Here is a 17,965-nt window from a genome sequence, read left to right on the forward strand (position 1 = left end):
AAGGCAAAATGATAGGATACTGAAGGAGGAACTCCCCAGGTTGGTAGGTACCCAATATGCTACTGGAGATCAGTGGAGAAATAACTCCAGAAAGAATGAAGGAATGGAGCCAAAGCAAAAACAATACCCAGTTGTGGATGTGACTGGTGATAGAAGCAAGGTCCGATGCTGTAAAGAGCAATATTGCATAGGAACCTGGAATGTCAGGTCCATGAATCAAGGCAAATTGGAAGTGGTCAAACAAGAGATGGCAAGAGTGAACGTCAACATTCTAGGAATCAGAGAAGTAAAATGGACTAGAATGGGTGAATTTAACTCAGATGACCATTATATCTACTACTGCAGGCAGGAATCCCTTAGAAGAAATGGAGTAGCCATCATGGTCAACAAAAGAGTCCGAAATGCAGTACTTGGATGCAATCTCAAAAACGACAGAATGATCTCTGTTTGTTTCCAAGGCAAACCATTCAATATCACAGTAATCCAAGTCTATGCCCCAGCCAGTAACGCTGAAGAAGCTGAAATTGGACGGCTGTATGAAGACCTACAAGACCTTTTAGAACTAACACCCAAAAAAGGTGTCCTTTTCATTATAGGGGACTGGAATGAAAAAGTAGGAAGTCAAGAAACACCTGGAGTAACAGGCAAATTTGGCCTTGGAATATGGAATGAAGCAAGGCAAAGATTAATACAGTTTTGCCAAGAAAATGCACTGGTCATAGCAAACACCCATCTTCATAGGGTCAGGCAATTTTTCCTTCATCAACCAATCCTCCAACCTACACCCAGTTCCCCAGACACATGCACACACACACACACTTTTATAATTACACTCTTTCCTGAGAAGATGGCAAACTCTACCCGCATCTTCTCGATATCCGCAGCATCTCTAATTCATAAATTTGCTGCAAGAATGTGGTGCAACAGGCATTAGGATAAATACAGCAACATCACACAGTGAGAACCAAATAACAAGATTTATTGGGGAAACACAGGAAACCAAGAGTCAGGAACAAGAGGCAAAGTACTTCCACCCTCTCATAATCTCAGGGAGAGGAGAATCAGTGCCAGGGTCAAGCTGCTCTAGTCCTGACACAACTGCTCTACCTTCTCAAAAGGTAAACTTGAATTCCATTTCTTAGTGAGACATCAAGACTACTTGGTTGCCAGGCAGTCTGGGTTTAGACGCCAACTGTTTGAGGAAGGCCAGCTGCCTGGCACCTGAAGACCATGGATACCTGGGAAGTTGGAGCCTATCCTGTTAGGGAGTATAAGGCACTGGTCCAATGGAAAACTGAGTTTAAGTGCACCACTTCCCTCCAGGAAGAGGGGGAAACCCCAGTTCCAGCTAGCTCCTTTCCTAGGCAACCTAGAGAGACATCTCAGGATCACTTTTGAGTAGTTCTATTCATTGCCACACAGAAGATTAAGAAAAATATTTCACCCAGTGATTAGTATAGTCTGTAATTAAAGTTCTCAATAAATATTAACTATTGTAATTAGTTCTGTTCGACTATTATTTCTTTTATATAAATCCATTAAGAATCTCATATGGAAGGAGTATCAGAAGCAATTCACAGGGATGGACTTAGTCTTTTCTGAATCCACTAGCAAAAAGAAAAAAAAATCTAAAAGTACCTCAAACCAATTGTGTAAAGTGGACTTAAACTATGCACTAAACCAGATTTAACATTTACAAAACATTCCATCCAAGAATAGCAGAACACATATTCTCAAACACCCATCAATATTTTCAAGGATAGATCATAAGAACTAATATTGTTAAAATACTCATACCTACCACCTAAGGTAATCTACAGATTCAATACAATCACTATCAAAATTCCACTGGCATTTTTCACAGAAATAGAAGAAACAATCCAACATTTGTGTGGAACCATAAAGAATCTAAATAGCCAAACCAATTTTGAAAAAACAAACTAGAAGGCATAACACTTCCTGATATCAGACTATACTACAAAGCCACAGTAATCAAAACTGTATGGTATTGGAATAAAAACAGACACATAGGTCAATGGAACAAGAATAGAAAGCCTAGAAATAAGCTCATACATATACAGATACTTAATTTACAATAAAGGAGCCAAAACCAGGCAATGACCAAAGGACAGTCTCTTCAATAAATGATGCTAGAAAAACTAGATAGCCACATGCAAAAGAACGGAACTAGACCTCTCATAATACTTAACTCAAAGTATTACATCTCTCACAATAATTTACTCATAAAAGGATTAAATAAAGACTAAAATTTCATGACCTGACCATAAAACTCCTAGAGGAAAACATTACGGGAAATAAATGTTTTTTTGGATATGACACCAAAAGCACAGTTTTAAAAAAAAAATGCAAAGACAACCTATGAAATAGGAGAAAATCTCTGTAAAACATATATCTACAAAGAGGTTAATATATGAAATCTATAAGGAACTCATACACTCAATTGCAAAAAGCAATTATCCAATTTTAAAATGGACTGAGTACCTGAATAGATATTTTTCCGAAGAATACATACAAATGGCCAAAGGTACATGAAAAGATGCCCAACATCACTAGTCATCAGGAGAATGCAAATTAAAACCACAATGAAATATCACCTCATACCTGTCAGAATGGCTATTATTAAAAAGCCAACACAAATAACATGTTAGTAAGGATATAGCGAAAAGTGAACCCTGTACACTACTAGTAGCGATGTAAACTGGTATAAACCATTATTTTTAAAAGTATAATGAGTTCCTCAAAAATTAAAAATAGAAGTACCATATGACCCAGGAATCCCACTTCTGGGTATATATCCAAAGGAATGAAAACAGAACTCAAAATTATATCTGCACTCCCATTTTCATTGCATTGTTATTCACAATAGCCACAATATGGAAACAACTTATGTGCCAATCAACAGGTATGAATGGATAAAAATGTGGTATATATGATGTAGAATACATAATGGAGTATTACTCAGCCATGAGAAAGAATGACATCCTGCCATTTGTGAAAATAGGGATGGACCCTCAGTGAAATGTGCCAGAGAAAAATTTCATGATATCACTTACATGTGGATTAAAAAGAAAAAAAGAGTATAAAAATGGTTGACAGGGGCTAGGGAATGGAGAAATAGAGAGATTTATAAAAGGTTACAAGGGGAATTCTTTGCCAGTCCAGTGGTTAGGTTCAATGCTTTCACTGTCATAGACCTGAGTTCAATCCCTGGTTGGGGAAATAAGATCCCACAAGCCACAAGGTGTGACCAAAAAGGAGGGGAGGGAAATGGTTACAAACTTTAAGATACATAAGGTCTGAAGAGCTAATGTAAAACCTGGTGACTGTAGTCGATAACATTGTATTTTATAGATGAAACTTATTAAGAGAGAACTTAAATGTTCTCACTCCCCCTAAAATAAGAATAAATATGTGAGGTGATGGTGTATTAATTAACTAGATGGGTAAGGAAGAGGGTGATATCCTTTCATAATGCATACACATATCAAATCACAATGTACACTTTAAATATCCTACAATTTTATACTTCAATAAAGGTGAAATTTAAAAAAGGCAAAGCAGGATAAGGGGAAACACTCATGGAAAGTGCTATTTAGAAAGGATGGTCAGGAAGTTCTGAGTATGTGATATGTGAGCAGAGACCTGAATGAAGAGTCAGTCTTGCAAAAAAATATAGGAAAGAGAATTCCCAGGAATTGCAAGATATGTTTCACGTGTTTGCCAAACAGCAAGAAAGTCAGTGTAAAGCAAGTGGTGGAACTGTAGGAGATTCTTTCTACAGGGACAGAGCTAAAATGAGAGGCCTTATACTTCACATACTATATTCTGAAGGTGATCATTCAGAATGTAGGATGGTTCTATAACAGCTGTTCCCAACCTTTTTAGCACCAGGGGTAGGTTTCATAGAAGACACAATTTTTCCACGGACTCGGGGGCAGGGGGCAGGGTGCAGAAGGATTGCAATGGTTCAAGCTCATTTATTCTGAACTTTATTTCTATTATTATCACATCAGCTTCACCTCAGATCATCAAGCATTAGATCTCAGAGGTGGGGACCCATTTTCTATAAATCAGATTGCCTCAACTCTTTAAACAATCAATGCTGCTGCTGCTGCTGCTGCTAAGTCGCTTCAGTCATGTCTGACTCTGTGTGACCCCATAGATGCAGCCCACTAGGCTCCCCCATCCCTGGGATTCTCCAAGCAAGAACACTGGAGTGGGTTGCCATTTCCTTCTCCAATGCGTGAAACTGAAAAGTCAAAGTGAAGTCGTTTAGTCCTGTCCGACTCTTAGCAACCCCATGGACTGCAGCCAACCAGGCTTCTCCATCCATGGGATTTTCCAGGCAAGAGTACTGGAGTGGGGTGCCATTGCCTTCTCCCATGAAAGAAAAGTTGAGTGATTTGTTCTAGTTCCGCATATCCAAAAGAAATACCACATAAGCAAGAAATGCAAGTCGTATAAGTATTTTAAGTTTTCTTGCAGTCATTTTTTAAAAGGTTTAAATGAATAGCTGAAATTTTAATCATTTAACTAATTCATATATCTAAAATATTATTTCAACATGTGATGAATATAAAAACTGAGATATCTTATTTTTTTCTGTACAAAATAAAAACTGGTATGGATTTTAACTGACAGCACATCTCAATCACATTAATAGCATTCAGCTCAGTAGTTACATGTGACTAGAGTCTACTATATTAGACAGCATTGCATTAGACAGCATGTTGTTCAGTCACTAAGTCATGTCTGACTCTGTGACCCCAGGGACTGTAGCCTACCAAGCTCCTCTTTCCATGCGATTTCCCAGGAAAGAATACTAGAGTGGGTTGCCATTTCCACATAGTTCTAAATCAGACTAAAGAAACACAACTACTGCAATGTGTATACCTTAACTGAATTCTGATCGATGGGGAAAAAACAGCTATAAGACTTCTGAGGATAATGGGGAAATTTGAATGTGGGCTGGATGTTAGATGTATTATTGAATTAGTAATTTTCTTGAGTATGATAATGGTATTGTGACTATGAAAAAGAATGCCACTATTGTCAGGAAAGCATTCTGGAGTATTTAGGGATAAGTATCATATTTCCAACTCATTTCCAAATGGTTCAGAGAGAGGCAAAGTAAATATGACAAAAATACTTTATAAAAGTGGGAAGTGATGGGAAGCCACTGGAAGATTTTGACAGCACCTGATTTGCATGTTCAGATAATCTGATCAACTGCTCTGTAGTCTGTCTGCATCTATCCTGTAGGGAGACCAGTGTGACATGACCTAAATGGAGACAGTGAGAAATGTACTCAGGATATATTTTAAATATAGCATTAGCATGATTTGCATGTCTTCTTGAGAAAAAAAAAGGAAGACGACTTTCAAGAGAGTGGTATAAACACAGGTATTTATTTTTTCCATTTCACCATCTGCCTTGAAATGACCCCATGAATACAGAAATACCATGTGTGTGGTTTATGTAAACATACTGCTGACATAGAGATGATAGCAGAGCATCATTTAGTTTAACAGGATTGGAGTGAGGGTCAGGAGAAGACACAAACAATTAAGACCACTTGCCTAAAGAATAGAGCATGATACTCAGCCACAACTTAGAACAGGGGAACCAAAAGGAGTCAGCAAAAGCAAGAGGAAAGGAACAGTTGTAAACATTCAAAGGCAACCCTGAAAAAGCATATGATGGAAACCAAACATTCCAATCAAAAAAACTCTTACTGTGCCCCACCACCACATTTACCAGACAAGGTTCCAGTGACCTTGAATCTATCAGTAAACAAGAGACTAAGTTTTTTGTCCTCATGGAGTTTATATTCAAGGAAAGGGATAATACATATAATAAACATTATAAGTGAAATATGTATTAGAAGTTATTAAGAGGCATGGGAAAAAGTAGGGTAGGATAAAAGCAATTGAGAATACCAAGAGGCAGGATACAATATTAAATAAGGTTAAGTTCCCCCAAAAAATAAGGGTTCCTTGGTGTCAAATGTTACAGGGAGGTAAATATGGATATGGCTGAGAAAACAACACTGGACTTAATTTTTTACTTTCACACTCAGGAAGTTTCTCTTCAATATGTGTTCTCTTATGTTCACTGGGATCTGTATTCACTCTAAAAGCTTTCTCATACTTTTCACATTTATATGGTTTCTTTCCTGTATGGACTTATAAGTGTACGTTACGTTTTGAGCTCGGATGAAAGGTCTTCCTACACCCTACATCCTAAGAGTTTCTCCTCAATATGTACTCTTCTGTGGTGCCTTAGGCCTAAGCTGTAACTGAAGGCTTTTCCACACACTTGACACTCATAAGGCTTCTCCCCATTGTGGGTTTTGTATTCAGTAAGACTTCCCACCCAAAGCCTTCCCACACAGGTTACAACCATATGGCTTCTCCCCATAGTAAATTATATTTGATGTCACATCTGCAACTGAAAGCCTTCCCACACTCAGCACACTGGTAGGGTTTTTCTCTTTCTCCAACGTGGATTCTTTTGCATTTGGTAAAGTCTGTACTCCCACTGAAGACCTTCCCACTTCTGCACATTCACAGAGCTTCTCTCCAGTGTGGATCCTCTGATGCATTGTAAGGTAGCATCTAAACTGGGATTGCCAGTCAGAGCACTCATAAGACTTCTCCCCACAATGGATTTTCTGATGCATGGTAAGGCAGCTCCTGGTCTTAAGGGCTTTCCTACAGTCACTGACTCAGAGGATTTCCCTCCATTGTGTATCCTTTTATGCAGAGAAAGGACTGACCTGTTACTGAAGGTCTTCCAACATTCATTACATTCCAAGGGTTTCTCCCCATTATGGATTCAGTGGTGTTTAGACAGGGTTGAGATTTTCTTAAAGGATTTCCCACAGTCCTCACATTCATAGGTCCCCCTCCAGTGTGAATTCCCTTGTGTTTATTAAAATAGAGCTGAGCTCCCACTAAAGGCTTTGTAACACTAGTCACACATACAGTTTCTCCCCACTGTAGATTTTTTATAGTGTTGGATTAGGGCAGAGTTCCAGCTGAAAGCGTTCCCCCACACTTTTATATCTGCAAGGTTTCTCCCCAGTGTGGATTCTTTTATGTACAGTGAGAGCTGAATCACCCTCAAAGCTTTTTCCATATTCAACACATTCAGTTTCTCTTTGGCATGCATTTTCTCATGAAGAATAAGATCTGACTACTGACAAATGTTTTTACAACCTGTGAAGTGAAGTGAAATCGCTCAGTCGTGTCTGACTCTTTGCGACCCAATGGACTGTATGTAGCCTACCAGGCTTCTCCATCCATGGGATTTTCCAAGCAAGGGTACTGGAGTGGGTTGCCATTTCCTTCTCCAGGGGATCTTCCCGACTGAGCAATCGAACCCGAGTATCCTGCATTGCAGACAGACGCTTTACCCTCTGAGCCACCAGGGAAGCCCTTTACAACCTGTACTACACTCAAAGAAACTGTTCCCATTTGAAATTTTCTCATACTTGGCATATTCTGAGCTTATGCACAAGTCTTCCTCTAAATCCTTATCTTTTTGTTCTGAAATGAGGATTTTCTTACCTTTGTCTTTCAGCTTCCTAGAATTTCTATTCTTATTCTTTAGTGTTTCTGTAGATTTTCCACTTTGATTTTTATGAGTATTTGTCAAGATGACCCTTTGTCACTTCTCATTTTCAAAAGATAGTTTTTCAGTTGATTCCCTACCTCCAATCTTGATCTTATCACTGGACACTAAAATAGAGAGAGAGAAGAAGAAGAAGAAAGGAGGAAAGGAGAAAAGAGGAAAAGAAGAAAGGAGAGAGAAAAAAGAAAATGCCACTTGTTTATTGCACTCATGTGGGGGGGAATGGATGGTGATTATATGGAAGAAGAAAAATGAGCTATGGTGAGACATTTTCTAAGCCTAAACATTGTTTAAATATTAGGGACATGACAACAGACAAAATTAAGAAACACCAGGAGACAGCTATCCAAGAAAGATAAAGGAAAACGAAAATGAGTCGAAGCAGAAAACAAAAGGAAATAAAATACATGGTAAAATAAAATGGAAAATCTTAGGCACATAAAGAGGGATTTTTTCATAACCTCAGAATACCCTCCAAACTGAACAAAATGAGACTAAAAGACAGGTTACATTTGCAGTGATCCCACCAAGGAGGCTCAAGAACAAGAGCAACTCAAGGAATCTGTTTAGCCCAGGCCTAATGTCACACATCTCACTTTGAACACATTCTCTTTTGAATGCTAGGTTATTTTCAGTATTTTCTTTCAAACTATATCTCTGAACTCCTCTTCTCTATATATAAGTCACTGAACACCCCTCCTATAGGAAACCTCCCAATTAACTCAATCCAACCTTTGTCATACAACGACTGAGTTTGTCTCTGAGTTCTCTTAAAAATTACTGTTCATGTGTACTAGTATGTGAGTTGCTGTATACATTATTTTGTTAAATCTTAGCTAATTAGGTCATATATTCGTTTTGTCTCCCAAACAAGAATGTAAAGAATACACAGAATCTCTGGCATAGATTCTACCTATTCTAGGAATAATTTCTTCATCAAAATTCAAAATAAAGTTACAGAAGTCCCCTACATACAAATCTTCAAGTTGTGAATCTTCAAAGATGTGAGTGTGCCCAGAGAAAGGACAAAGACAAGAGGAAGAAGTAACTCAAAAACTGAAGACATTCAAAACAGGAAATGGCAAGAGGATCCTGAGGAGGCATTGTTAGTTTTTGAGGCATAAGACTCAAATGTAGAATGGTTTACAAAGGTTGCAGCAGTCATTCAGAATGCAATCCAGTGCCACTATGTCATCTATGACAAGAAAAAAAGCTATGACGCAGACATCATGGAATCATTTTTCAAGAAAGTAGACAGAATTGAGCAAAGCAACAAACCAGAACCAGAACCTGTGCCATCGATGTCAGGTGTGAGTGAAACTGCAGCCTGCCCTATCTCCTATCGCTGACAATCCTTCAGCTCTACCAGTTTCCACATCCTCTCCCATCTCCAGTCAGTAGTTCTTGCCTGTTCACTCAATGCCTGTAGGAGACAGGCCTACTAAAAGGCCTGGCAAAAGAATTAAACAATCTTGCTGAGAGGACATGACTCAGTATGTGACTCCTGAAGGAATCCAAGAAGGAACAAAAATCATCTTGCAAGCAGGATGTATGCCTGGGGATGAAAAGCCATCAACAGATTGTTCCTATCTTTGGCGGCTGGGAAGCACATAAAGATTAACTGGATCTTTGTCCTTGAGGCAGAAAAACAAGGATACAAAAATGTTAAATGTTAACTGCATAGGATTATCACTGAAGGCCATGTGGCCTGCTATGCTCATATAAACAGTCTCAAAAAGTATAGTAAAGCAGACTTGAGATCAGTTTGGGCACCTTCACCTCGTGGTGGTATTGGTCCCCTGATCCCCTGCTGTAACTTTCTTGAGTGTTTCTCATTCTTTCGTCATGCAGCACTTTCAGGAACCTGTACTGTCGAGCTGGACTCGACAGATGCCAGCCACTGTAAGCCAGCTGTTGTAATGTACTATTGTACTTTCCAAGGTACTGTACTATAAGATTTAAAATGTTTTATTTTTTGTTTGTTATATATTATTTGTGTGAAAAGTATTATAAACCTATTATTGTACAGTACTAAACAGTTGATTGAGTATATAATTAATTGGGTACCCAGGCTAACCTTGTTGGACTTATGAATAACTGGACTTACAAACACACTCTCAGAACGGAACTTGTTCATGGGACTTGTTCATTTGTAGGGGACTTACCATATCCTCAATATAAGCACATGCATACTAAGTCACTTCAGTCGTTTCCAATTCTTTCCAACCCAACAGACCATAGCCTTCCAGGCTCCTCTGTCCATGGGATTCTCCAGGCAAGAATACTGGAGTGGGCTGCCATGCCCTCTTCCCTGGGATCTTTCCAACCCAGGGATGGACTCTGAGTCTCCTGCATTGGCAGGTGAGTTCTTCAACACCTGGGAAGCCCCAATATAAGTACAGTATAGTTGAACAACATGAGAGTTAGGGGTGCTGATCCTCTGCTCAGTCAAAAATCCACATGTAGGGACTTCCCTGGTGGTCCAGTGGTTAAGACTCCATGCTCCCAACACAGGGGACACCAGTTTGATCATATGCAACTAAGATCCCATATATTGCATGATGTGGTCAAAATAAATAACAACAAAAAAATTTACAACGAGGTACCACTTCACACCAGTCAGAATGGCCATCATTAAAAAGTCTGCAAATAACTAATACTGGAGAGGGTGTGGAGAAAAGGGAATCTTTCTCTACTGATGGTGGGAATGTAATTTAGTACAGCCACTATGGAAAACAGTATACTTCGGCTACTGCTAAGTCACTTCAGTCGTGTCCGACTCTGTGCGACCCCATAGACGGCAGCCCACCAGGCTTCCACGTCCCTGGGATTCTCCAGGCAAGAACCCTGGAGTGGGTTGCCATTTCCTTCTCCAATGCATGAAAGTGAAAAGTGAAAGGGAAGTCGATCAGTTGTGTCCAACTCTAGCGACCCCATGGACTGCAGCCTACCAGGCTCCTCCGTCCATGGGATTTTCCAGGCAAAAGTACTGGAGTGGGGTGCCATTGCCTTCTCTGATGGAAAACAGTATGGAGGTTCCTGAAAAAACGACAAAAAAAAAAGAAAAATAGAATTACCATGTGATCCAGCAATCCCACTCCTGGGTGTATTATCTGGACAAAACTATAATTCAAAGAGATATATGCACCCCATGTTAATATTAGTACTATTTATAATAACCAAGACATGGAAACAACTTAAATGTCCATTTAAGAATGAATGGCTAAAGATGTGGTACATATATATAATGGAATATTACTCAGTCACTAAAAAAAAAATCTGCTTGTAATTTTACAGTCCATCCTCCATATTCGAAGTTCTATATCCTCTCATAAGTCGTGCAGTATGTTTTTTTAAAAAGAAATGCATGTAAGTGGACCCACACATTTCAAACCTATGCTGTTCAATTGTCAACTATTATGCAATGATGCTGTCTATAGACTGCAGACATAGCACCAACACCTGAAATAGAGACCAGTATATACATGGGCTTTTTCAAAAAGTGTTCATACAACAAATATTTATTAAACACAAATCATATGTCATGATGTTCTAGGGATAACTCCAGTCTCTTGCCGCAAAAATCTCAGTCTAGCACAATGCGTCTCAAATCCTTTTCTCTGATATACCCTATACATATACTCAAACATAAAGCCAAAAATTTTTAAGCCAAATATTTTATTTCCATTTTACTGCTGATCCTACTCCCACAACACCCTATACCTGCTTCTATCACAGTGTTTATCACACTGGACTGTTATCACAGATTTTCTAGTCTGTTTCACTAACCAGACTGAAGTAACTTGAGGTACCATACTTGGTATCAGAATCACTACCTGGCACTTCAAATACACACAACAAATGTGTGAATGAATGTGTGAATGCATGAATTAAATGAATAAATGAATTGTTTAGCATCTGCTCCAGGTGTACAAGGCACTGACAGGGAAAGCTGGTGTTATTAAACTGAAGGTTGGCCTCTCCTCCCATAGATATATCAGGTATAGTACAGCCCAGTGTTCACTTGGGTCTATTTTTTTTTTTTGGTAATAGTCATATAGTTCCACTGGTGCCTCAGAGGTTAAAGCGTCTGCCTCCAATGCGGGAAACCTGGGTACCATCCCTGGGTTAGATCCCTGGGTTGGGAAGATTCCCTGGAGAAGGAAATGGCAACCCACCCCAGTATTCTTGCCTGGAGAATCCCATGGTCGGAGGAGCCTGGTAGTCTACAGTCCACGGGATCACAAAGAGTCGGACACGACTGAGCAACTTCACTTCACTTCACTTCATATGTGTAACAACCAAAAATCAGCTCTTGGTACCATCATTTTAAAGATATGCTCCTTTTCCAGCAAAATTCACCTCATAAGTAGAAAGATGACTGCTAGCTCCCCACCTCTCTTTTGCAGGATTCAAGAAAAAGGAATGATATTTTCAGGCTGGATGACTACGGGCCAGTGTTGAGTAAACAGTGAATCAAAAGCCAGTGCCAAAATCTCACATGCCAAACTCTGCCCTTCTTGGGTACTGGATGGAACCTAAATGTAAGAATGTCATCAAAAGGAAAGGAGGGACTTCCCTAGTGGTCCAGTGGCTAAGACACTGTGCCCCTAATGCAAGGGTCCAGGTTCAATCTCTGGTCAAGGAACAAGATTTTACATGCCACAGCTAAAAGTTCCCATGCTGCAGCAAAGATCTGACAAGCCACAACTAAGACCTGGTGCAGCCAATTGAATAAATAATTTTTTTTTTTTAAAGGATTACTTACGTGTTAAAATCCCAGTAAAGATATAAAAGAGCAATCTCTCTGGATTACAGTGAAAAGGAAAATCCCAAGTTTCATTCCATTTTAGGAAAAGACAAACAGTACATACAGTCTTTCCTACAAAAGCATGCAACTTTGAAGACCATCAATACAGTCAATTACAAAGCAGTTAAGGGAGAATCTCAAATGAGGTATTTTGTCAGTATTTTCTTTAACCATTAAGAAAATCACATCATTCATTGTTTCTCTCCCCTGGTCTCCCCTTACCCATGCTTCTCCATCTAGATCTGGCTCTCAATCTCCCATCACTCCTGTGACCATCTCTCTACTAAGTGAATCATGTAACCATACCCAGTACCGTCTCTCTCCGGGTAGGACATCCAGGGCCTGCTGCTCAGGATAGGCCTCCTCAAGGGAGCAAAAGCCCTGTGAACCCCATCAAAATAACTGCCTTCTCCCAGTAACTGACATTTTGAGCCAAGAGGCAGGAGCCGCTCTGCATTTTTTGTCCACTGGCAGTATGGCTTTAGAGACCAGTTAAGTTTAGAAGCTCCACTCTGCATTTTAGGTTACTGGCCTGAAAGAAAAGGGCAGGGAAAAAAAAGAGAGAGAGGGAAAGTCATGAATGGGAGCAGTACCACATCAACAAAACTCACAAAAGAGCCGAGCAGCCTGACGGGAAAGAAAGTGGCAAAGAGGAAGTTAAAGCTCTAATCAGAGATTCAGAATTCGTGAGGAAACTAGTGTTGAGGTTAATAGCACCATATCGTTTAGGTTTTTTTCCTCACCTTAGCAGGTATGCGACTGTACGTAAGTTTTTAGTATAGCTGGGCTTCAAGTTGCTTATCTAAAAACTGGGGGAGTGATAATATTTACCTCATTGGATTGTTTGAGAATTAAAGGAGTTAATACATATACTGCACTTAGAACCAAGGCCGACCCAAGATAAATACTATATTAACCGGTTTGCCAAATAAAAAAATTTTAATTGTAATATTAAAGAACAGCCTAAAGAAGGACGAGCAAGGGCGGGGCGGGGGCGTGGGGGGGTGGAAACATGAATAGAAAAAGTAAAGATAAAATAGGCTTCAGCAGGCAGGCCCTCCTACATCCCATCCCACCTCAGATCGCAGGCCCAGCCCCAGAAGGCCAGAAAGAGGCTCCCGCCAGAACCCCGGCAAGGGCCTAACAGACCTGCCCCGCGACCTCTGCATCTTCCCGAGTCTTACCGGTCCTGTCTTCGCCGCGGTGGGGCCGAAGAAGCCCAAGGACCTCCTCAGAAGAGGCCAGAAAAAAACCCATCCTTACCTCAGAGTCCAGGGGCTGAGCCCGGAAGTGCAGATAGCGCCTTTCCAGTCCGTGGTCTCTATGGTAATGCGCGGCTTGCCCTTCTAGGACCTCCGGAGGACTCTTCTCTTTGGTCCAACGTTGCAAACCCTGCGAAGCTGGACGGTCCCAGTCCCTGCTTACTAGATTGGGACTGATGCCACGTGGAGAACAGATGAGCTTAAATATGAAACTGATTTTCTTCAGCGTGTGAAGAGGGAAAACAACGAAAGAAAATGGACAACCGAGTTAATCAGAATTACATGAATTTAAGCTCCACCGGGCAGAGATCTTTGTTTATTTATGTAAACCAAGCTCTTAGAAGAGTTGCTGAAGAAATTCTTGTTAAATGAATGAATTGAAATGATTCTGAAAAGCTATTGCCGCAAAGCATCATTTACTAATATAAGTATTTGCCTCTTATTGGTAGTTTTATTTAAAAGAGAACTATGTGTCACATACATTGACATATGTTATAATTTAGGGATCATGAAAACTGCAAGCATACATTATAAGTAACGTATGCTGTATTTTCAAAAATATTATATTTCTAAAATGTTATATTTTCTATATTTTCCTTACATTATGTTTCAGTGTAATGATTAGCAGAAGAAACTTGAACAGAAAATATTTAACATATGTAAGTAAGCACAAAAGTTATATTTAAAAATTTGAGGAAATGGCAAATACTTTTTAGATTGTCCTTTCTTACACTGGAATATGAATTGGCTAGCGTAAAGTTATGGGACATAATCGTTTTAGAAGGAGAAACTCCAAGAAAATGATTTCAAAAAGACAGCCAATATAAACAAAATGAAATCCATAAACTCAAAGACTAAAAACAAATACTTGCTGAATTCTGAGCTGAACTGGAAAAATAATCAGAATAATAAACAAGATTATTGGAAGGAAAATGAAAAATACCTGTGACATAAGATAAACGAGCTAAAGATAATTTTTTCATTAAGGATAAATCTCAGAGTCATGAAGCTGAGCATGTACAAAGTCCATAATAACCCCTATGAAGCATTCTTGCCAAAAATACTCAACCTAAATCAAATCAAGCCTTTCAAACTTAAATATGTACAGAGTGAAACTATATGTATAAAATTAGCAAAACAGATAAATTATATTATAAAATGTTTATGGCTACCCACATATGTACTAACAATATTTAAATGCACTTTGAAATAACAACATCAATATCAAGGTAGTAGCTAACCTGAAAGGAAGAGGAGAGGAATTGGAGAAGAGTAGACAAGGGGATATAATTATATCTGTAACATTTATGTCTTAAGATAGATGTTAAGTGTTTCTTACATCATTGTTTTGTAAGACTGAAATATATTTGCTGTCTTTTTTTAAAAGCCCCTGAAAATGAATTTAGTAATTTCAACAGACAGAAGAGGGGCTATAGAATTACTTAACACCAATCAGGCTTCTGTTTCTCCATCAAGGATAGTAATCTTCAAATTGGGAATGGTAGGACAAACATTAATATGAGGAAAGTAAATTTCGGGACATACAAGGAGATAATGAAAGAATAACTACTTGCCTTAAATGAGTGCAAGTCTTCATATCCAAATAAAATGGCTATAAGGATTCAAAATACCAATTGCAGGTAGATTGACCACAGGGCCCCTGAAGGCCATTTTTAAGAAGTGTGACTCTTGGCTGAGATTGGCAAATATCCAAATTTTCAAAAACTAAAAAAAAAAGAGAGAGAGAGATGAACTGTGGAATTAGGCTGAAAAGCTTGACATGGATCCCTGGCAAAATTCCAGCATTAATTATTTTAGGAGACTTTATGAGCTTAGCATTAACCAAGAATAATGTAAATGAATTATATCTCAATCGGGCTAGATTATTTAAGTCATAGTCTGAGGATCTGCTGTGTAAGGAAGGTATCTTCATGTCTGCAAAGGTTATAGCAAAGTCTCTCGTAAATGTACCCTGTGATATGTGTACTGGACGTTAATACTGTTAAGAAGATTTATATCAGGAAGAAAGACTGTATCAACTCAGCCTGGAGGGTGAGTTGTCACGGTCCTTATAGACCGGCACCTGGGAACTGGAGTCTACGAAAAGAAAGACACGGGGGACCCAAGTCTCAAGTGAAACAAGGGTACTTTATTTGTAGCAGCGTGTGCTTTATATATCTCCATACAAGAAAGCTTTAAGCAGCAAAAATAAAGTTGAGCAAAAACAAAACTAGGCTGTCAGGGAACGTTCAGCTTTAAGGGATCCAATATGTTATTCTTTTCTTTTGTGTGCCGTTTCTCAAAGATTCTCTATTCCGTATCAGTTCCTGGAAAACAGGAATGAGCAGAGTTGCATGCAGTTCTTAGGACTGAGATCATGAGAAAGGGCACCTTCTTGGATTCCTTTCAGTGACTCCCTTCAGTGACCTTGAAAGTGAAAGTGAAGTGGCTCAGTCGTGTCTGACTCTTCGGGACCCCATGGACCATAGCCTACCAGGATCCTCCGTCCATGGGATTTTCCAGGCAAGAGTACTGGAGTGGGTTGGCATTTCCTTCTCCAGGGTATCTTCCTGACCCAGGAATCAAACCTGCATCTCCCGCATCGTAGGCAGATGCTTTACTGTCTGAGCCACCAGGGAAGTCTATTCAGTTATGCCCCTCTTACTCAGGATATGGAATGCTTTCTGGCCCTTTGAAGATCGTTATTTGCTTGGCTGTGTTTTTGCTCAATTTTTTTACTGCTTAAAGCTGCCTTGTATGAAGATATATAAACATGCTTTTCTGCAAATAAAGCACCCTTGTTTCACTTGAGACTTGGTTCCCCTGCGTCCTTCTTCTCGTCAACTCCAGTCCCCAGGTCCCGGCCTACAAAGACCGTGACACTAGGCAAATAACAATTGTCACAGGGGCCAGAAGACAATCCATATCCTGAGTAATAGGGACGTGACTGAATAGATTACATTAAAGTAAAAGGTCACTGAAGGGAATACACGCATGCACTCTGTCTCATGACCTCAGTCCTGAGAACTGCATGCAGCTCTGCTCATTCCTGTTTTCCAGGAACTGATAAGGAACAGAGGGTCCTTAAGAAACAGCACACAAAAGAAGAGAACAACATGTGGAATCCTTAAAGTTGAACGTCCCCTGACAATTCCCCCTTTTTTATTATTTTTGTGAAAAAGGCCCTGACCAACTGAGTTTATTTAGTTTGAACAATTTTAGTTAAAAGGCATCGGTATATTTACAAATATAATTACCAGGACAATTATCAATGTTACAGTTCCAGACCCAATACTATGAGTAATGCTTCGGAACCATCCTCGAGGGTCTAGCCCAGATAATTGATCAGCTAGCTGTTCAGCTAAAGTTTCCAAATTGTTGGAAGAGGGCAGACTCTTAGAGAAGGCTCTAAAGATTTTTTTTTTTAATAATTGTACATTTAAGGAAGCATTATCATGTTTGTCTTGCAAGTGAAATTTGATTTGTTCCCAATTATAAGCACTATAGTTGAACCGAACAGGAGTGATACAATTGAGTAGAATTCCAATCACATTTTAGTAATGCTTGTTTTTGTAAATCTACTAATTGATCTCTGACCCACTGGATGACTGTTCTCAGTTCCTGTATTTTATCTTGAACTTTTTCACCTATCTGAGCCTGAGTGGCCCACATAGTATGAGCATCTTTGGTCCAATTTTGAATGAAGTTTTGTGTTTGAATTGAAGTTTGTAAAGCGATGCCTGCTACAGTGGCAGTAGTGCAAATGGCTATTAATCCCAAAATGCCAAGAATTAGCCATCCAATGAATTGTTTAGATCACCAGAGTAATTTAGTGAGTAACCGGGAGGCAAGTCCTGCCATGAGACCCTCCTCTCAGGGTCGTTGGAGATCTACTGGCAACCACAGACTGCATCAAGATCAAAGAATCAAAAGGGATTCATTTTTTATACAAATAGAGGAGTTAAGACAAGTATATAGTTTGCAATCTATAGAAGTTACAGAACTTATTGAACTGTAAGTTCCATATGGCTATAACAAAAGGAAGAGGAACATAAGCCTGTATGAAATATAAATGATTATAATGAAAGAAATAGTCACTATGAGTACGACTGGTCCCTGTGAAGTATCCAGTCCAAGTTCCAAGTTCTTTGGTGCTCGCAGCAAGTTTCTAGATGTCCCATTGTTCAGGCCCAATCCATTTATTGAGAATGATTTGAGGGTGAGGAGGTGCCATTCC

The 17,965-nt window shown here is 39.4% G+C and overlaps 1 pseudogene across 1 annotated transcript in view; it reads right to left on the reverse strand.

Moving 5' to 3' along the window:
- The window catches only part of LOC105001208, a 70,804-nt pseudogene extending 64,179 nt beyond the window's left edge, over positions 1-6,625 (reverse strand). The window contains exon 1 of the transcript XR_826835.1: positions 6,397-6,625. The product of XR_826835.1 is annotated as a COP9 signalosome complex subunit 5 pseudogene (transcript). The remainder of the gene's footprint in view (positions 1-6,396) is intronic.
- Positions 6,626-17,965: the final 11,340 nt, after the last annotated feature.

The sequence above is a fragment of the Bison bison genome, unplaced genomic scaffold (genome assembly GCF_000754665.1).
Source record: "Bison bison bison isolate TAMUID 2011002044 unplaced genomic scaffold, Bison_UMD1.0 scf7180017864379, whole genome shotgun sequence".
In the NCBI taxonomy this organism is placed as follows: domain Eukaryota; kingdom Metazoa; phylum Chordata; class Mammalia; order Artiodactyla; family Bovidae; genus Bison; species Bison bison.